This window comes from Mauremys mutica, chromosome 3, assembly GCF_020497125.1.
Source record: "Mauremys mutica isolate MM-2020 ecotype Southern chromosome 3, ASM2049712v1, whole genome shotgun sequence".
Lineage (NCBI taxonomy): Eukaryota > Metazoa > Chordata > Testudines > Geoemydidae > Mauremys > Mauremys mutica.
In genome coordinates, this window is record NC_059074.1 from 144,070,783 (window position 1) to 144,076,782 (window position 6,000).

Sequence of the window (6,000 nt, forward strand, 5' to 3'; positions counted from 1 at the left end):
ACTGGGCTGGAATCACTTTAGAAGAGTCTTTCCTCAAAGAATTCTGGTTTTCCTTACTTCCTTAAATACCACAAGAAAAGCCTTTGTTGCAATATTTCAGAATTTCAGAATTTCTGCTTCTGATCCTGGCCAAAGCATGCAAAAATGAAAATATATGTAAGACGAAAAATCAACTAAACATATTCATATCTCAAAAATGTTAGATTCAGGGCATTGGGGAATGCCAATTCTTATTTCATACTGATTTGCCCAGCCCTGCTTAATGCCTATTGCTTCCTACTCATCTTTAACAATAAGTAAGAATACAACAAAGTGGTAAAACTAGGAATAATGGTTCAATAAAAGTAAATTTAAGATGAATATTAAGGAAACTTTCCTAACAACTTGATAGATGATAGTAGGTAGAATCCCCATGACTTCAGTCATTTAAACATATGTACTATAGGAAATATTTTTGCTTTAGAAGATGGGTGTGCTGAATGATCCAACTGCTCATTTCTGTTTCTAATTATTTGCTTCTGTGATGATTCAATTATAGGAAGCAGCTCTATTATTGTGGAAATGTTTCTATAAGCAGCATATAATAGACAAAAAGTCCTCCAAAAGTTATTAGCTATCTCTTTATATAAGCACCAAACTAACTAAAAGCTATTCATTAAGATTCCAATCCCCAAACATGACCTGCTAGCACAGAGCCTTACACAAATACAAAATTATTTTAAAATCACATGGGCATAACTAGGATTTACATATATTATGGCAGCATTGGTCATAAGGAGGTATGTCTGTCATGCTCAAGACTTCCATGACAAAAAGTGACTTTTATGGTATTTCAATAGAAAGTCATGATCTTTATCATAGGAGTCAGCCTGCTACTAAGCAAGACTGTCATGCATTTTTACAAATTTGGCTCTTTTTATGTCAGATGTCATGGACTGTGGCATCATAAATTAATTACTAGTTATATTACTATAATTTATTGTTTACTTCATTGTTTAGATTGTAAGATCTTTGGCAAAGGGGCCATCCTTTTATACACCACCTAGTATAATCGGGTCCTAATCCATCACTGGGATTCCTAGATGCTAGCATACTACAAATAATAAATAATAAATGGTTGTAAAGAATTAGCTAAATATTATCCAATGGTGCCCAAATCTTTTCATTGTAAAATAAAGGCTATTTGACTTCTCATTTCCCTGGCCAAACAATTTCAGATTATTTAAAATTGACTTTTCCTTTTCTCTTCTTTTTTTTTAACTAAAATGATGAAGTTTGCATTTTTGAGCCATAACAAAGCCATGGTGTTTCTCATTGTTTATCATACTGAACAGCCAGCCTTACTAATCACGCATCTAAGACTTTTTTTCTGCAGTGAGTAGCATTTGTGTTATGCTGATAACAATTTGATATTGCACATCTGGATTATGGCTAGTACTCAGGGGGAATTAGCAAAATGCAGTTATTTATCAAAGATACTTCTGGGAATAAATCTGACTGAATGAGTCAAGTTTTAGTGACAACTTTATTAAAATTAAAGTTATTTTAATATAACACATTTCTTATTTTCAGTTTTAAAAAAATCAATTCTTATGAACAACATAGTCCTTGTATTAAAACTATGTATCATGGAAGATCCTCAGATCCCATGATGATTCTTAAAGATGATTCTTATTGATAAGTGTGGCCTTAAAATCCTAACTTTAATAGCTTTTTGCAACCCCAAAGCCTTGTTTATTGAAGGTTTCATTTTTTCTTTTGACTGAAGAAAGAGCTTCTTAAACCAGCGAGACCATGTTTGCCCTTCTCATCTGTCAGGCTAACTTGTTAATCATGCCTGATATCGTGAATCATAAACTGATATTATGGCAATTCACTGCATCTTATAATTTCATGTAAATGCGCTAACTCCAGTTTCTAGCAGCATCACTTCCCCTGACCTGGGCAAGCATCTTCTGTGCAGGAGGAAGGCCAGGTAGTAGAGTCAATCCAATGTGATTGGCTTTGGGACAAGAGGATTGAGGCAGGAATAGAAGGAGGAAATGGAAGGGAAAACTCAGCTTTCCTCCACATAAGCTATCACTGGATTCTAGGGACCTGTGCAAATGTATTGGATTGCTTCCCCTGTTAGAACAGTTGGTCCACCATGTTTCCTTTAAAGGGTTGAGGAACTTTATTGACCTTATCTACCCACTGGAACAGTTAAAGGAGGAGAACAGGGCAAGCCATGTTTGACACCCGTTGTCAAAAACTATTGAAAGTTCTAATGTGAACAGTCTTTGGCTTCATCTACACTTGCATTACACCAATGTCAGCTGAAGGGGTTTCCAGTCAACACAACTTTACAATGCATCAGGAAAAAATGGTTGCAAGAAGTTTTTAACTAGCCAGTGTGGACAGAATCAAACACTGTTTAAAAAAAACATTTAAAATCCACCAGGAGTGGCTGGGTGTACACATAGCCCTAGTGTTAGATCAAGCCTAGAGCCTACTATCTGTGTTGGAATGAGTGCAGAGCTACACTGTCCCAACAGGAACTCCTGGGATGAAAAGGAGAAGCTGTTAGTTTAACTCCCTTTGAAAGGTTGTAACAGGTGATCCCATCCTTGTAGATCCTAGTCTGCTAACCTGTGTGGAGGTGAGGAATGATTCCATGGTCCCCGCTCTCTTTCTGCCTCTACCCCTTCCCTTTGAAGAGTTTAGAACATCTGAAGTCACTAGACTTGCATGGTCCTTGAACTCCCTGAACACAAGGACTGCAATTGTACCTAGCACCTGCGCCTGAGTGTAAGAGTAGAAAGGCTTCTAGTATCCCTCTCCACCTTAAACTCTCTCACATGTGCAGGGCCGGGTATAATCTGGCCCACAATATATATTTGTGTCTTCAAAATATTGGATAAAAAATGAGTGTTACCAGAGGCACAAATATGACACAATAGCTATGATCGTCTAAGAGCTCTGACATTAAACAGAGTCAAGCCTAGTGAGTAATTGCAAGGGATACCTCAATGGAACCACAAAGCTGCTGCAAGGAGTGATGCTAGGTCTATAGCAGTATAACACTCGGAAACAGTACTGAACCAAGTCCCCTACCATCTTTCAGATAAAAGGCATCCTGACTTCTGATGGTCATGAAAGATCCTATGGCAAATTTTGAATGAGAAGAGATGAGGTCTTGGTCCTGGCCAAATTCCAGATCGGGTAGTTAAATTCTGAACTAGAGTGTAGCCTGGTCTACACTACGCGTTTAAACCGAATTTAGCAGCGTTAAACCGATTTAACCCTGCACCCATCCACACAACGAAGCCCTTTATATTGATATAAAGGGCTCTTTAAACCAATTTCTGTACTCCTCCCTGACGAGGGGAGTAGCGCTGAAATCGGTATTGCCTTGTCGGATTAGGGTTAATGTGGCCGCAAATCGACGGTATTGGCCTCCGGGCTGTATCCCACAGTGCACCATTGTGACCGCTCTGGAAAGCAATCTGAACTCGGATGCACTGGCCAGGTAGACAGGAAAAGCCCCGCAAACTTTTGAATTTCATTTCCTGTTTGCCCAGTGTGGAGCTCTGATCAGCATGGGTGGCGATGCACAGGGCCGGCTCTAGACCCCAGCGCGCCAAGCGCGCGCTTGAGGCAGCGTCCCGCGGGAGGGCGGCAGGCGGCTCCGGTGGACCTCCCGCAGGCATGCCCACGGAGGGTCCGCTGGTCCCGCGGCTCCGCTGGACCTCCCGCAGACGTGCCTGTGGAGGGTCCGCTGGTTCCGCGGCTCCGGTGGAGCATCCGCAGGCGTGCCTGCGGGAGGTCCACCAGAGCCGCGGGACCAGCGGACCCTCCGCAGGCACATCTGCGGGAGGTCCACCGGAGCCGCGGGACCGGCGACTGCCAGAGCACCCCCCCACAGCGTGCCGCCCTGCTTGGGGCGGCGCAAATCCTAGAGCTGCCCCTGGCAATGCAGTCCCAAATCCAAAAAGAGCTCCAGCATGGACCGTACGGGAGATACTGGATCTGATCGCTGTATGGGGAGACAAATCTGTTCTATCAGAGCTCCGTTAACAGAAGACGAAATGCCAAGGCATTTGAGTATCAGAGGGGTAGCCGTGTTAGTCTGGTTCTGTAAAAGCAGCAAAGAATCCTGTGGCACCTTATAGACTAACAGACGTTTTGCAACATGAGCTTTCGTGGGTGAATACCCACTTCTTCGGATGCAAGTAGTGGGAAAAGGCATTTGAAAAAATCTCCAGACTATGATACAGAGTCCACAGCACAGTGCTGTTTGACAAGCGTAACAGAAAGCCAACAAATCAAATGGACGCTCATGGAGGGAGGGAGGGAGGGGGTACTGAGGACCACAGTCCCCGAAAAGCATTTGCATTCTTGGCTGAGCTCCCAATGCCCGAAGAGTCAAAAACATTTTCCTGGGTGTTTCAGGGTATATGTCGTCAATTTACACCCTTCCCCCCTCCCGAAAGAAAAGGGAAAAAAATCGTTTCTCGCCTTTTTTCAATGTCACCCTATGTCTACTGCATGCTGCTGGTAGACGGGGTGCTGCAGCGCTGAACACCAGCATCTCCTTCCTGGTGGCAGACGGTACAATGTGACTGCTATCCATCGTCATCACCAGCCCATGAGTGCTTCTGGCTGGCCTTGGTGAGGTCGGCTGGGGGCGCCTGGGTAAAAATGGGAATGACTCCCGGTCATTCCCGGCAGATGGTACAAAACGGCTGGTAACCGTCCTCATCATACCAACGGGAGGCTGAGCTCTATCAGCCCCCCCATTTCATGTCTAAAGAAAAGATTCTGTACTGCCTGGACTATCATAGCAGCGGGATGCTGCGCTCCTGTCCCCCCCACACCCTTTAATATCCTGCCTGGACTATCATAGCAGCTGGAGGCTTCCTCCCCCTCATTTTATCTCACTAAAAAGTCAGTGTTTCTTATTCCTGCATTCTTTATTACTTCATCACACAAATGGGGGGACTCTTCCACTGTAGCCCAGGAGGGTTGGGGGAGGAGGGAAGCAATGGGTGGGATTGTTGCAGGGGCACCCCCTAGAATGGCATGCAGCTCATCATTTCTGCGGGATCTCTGGGGCTCTGACACGGAGCAGCTGTGCTCTCTGGTTCTCTAGTACACTTGCCCCATATTCTAGGCAGGACTGACTCTATTTTTAGACAAAACATAAAGAAGAGAATGACCCGGGGAGTCATTCCCATTTTTGTCCATGCACCCCCAGCCGACCTCAGTGAGGTCAGCCAGGAGCACCCATGACAGCAGCAGACGGTACAAAATGACTGGTAACCGTCATCTCATCGCCAATTTACAATGGCAGACGGTGCAATAGGGATGGTAACGGTCTCTGCTACCTTGCAAAGGCAAATGAATATTGTTGTGTAGCACTGCAGTACCGCGTCTGTCAGCAGCATCCAGTACACATACGGTGACAGTGACAAGGCAAAATGGGCTCCATGGTTGCCATGCTATGGCGTCTGCCAGGGCAATCCAGGAAAAAAGGGCGCGAAATTATTGTCTGCCGTTGCTTTCACGGAGGAAGGATTGAGTGATGACATTTACCCAGAATCACCCGCGACACTGTTTTTGCATTGGGATCTCAACCCAAAATTCCAATGGGCGAGGGAGACTGTGGGAACTATGGGATAGCTACGGGATAGCTACCCACAGTGAAACACTCCAGAAATCGACGCTTGCCTCGGTACATGGACGCACACCGCCAAATTAATGTGCTTAGTGTGGCCACGTGCACTCGACTTTATACAATCTGTTTTACAAAACCAGTTTATGTAAAATCGGAATAATCCCATAGTATAGACATACCCTGTCAGTGCTTCCTTTGACAAATGTTTGTAGCATTTTACCATGCACTATTAAACAATTGCTGCATTTCACCCAGAGTTGGCTACACTTCAGTGATGGTGTAACAGCAGCATTTCACCGCCCCCATCCTCTTCCCTGCAGAAATCATACAGACCCCGCCGTGTG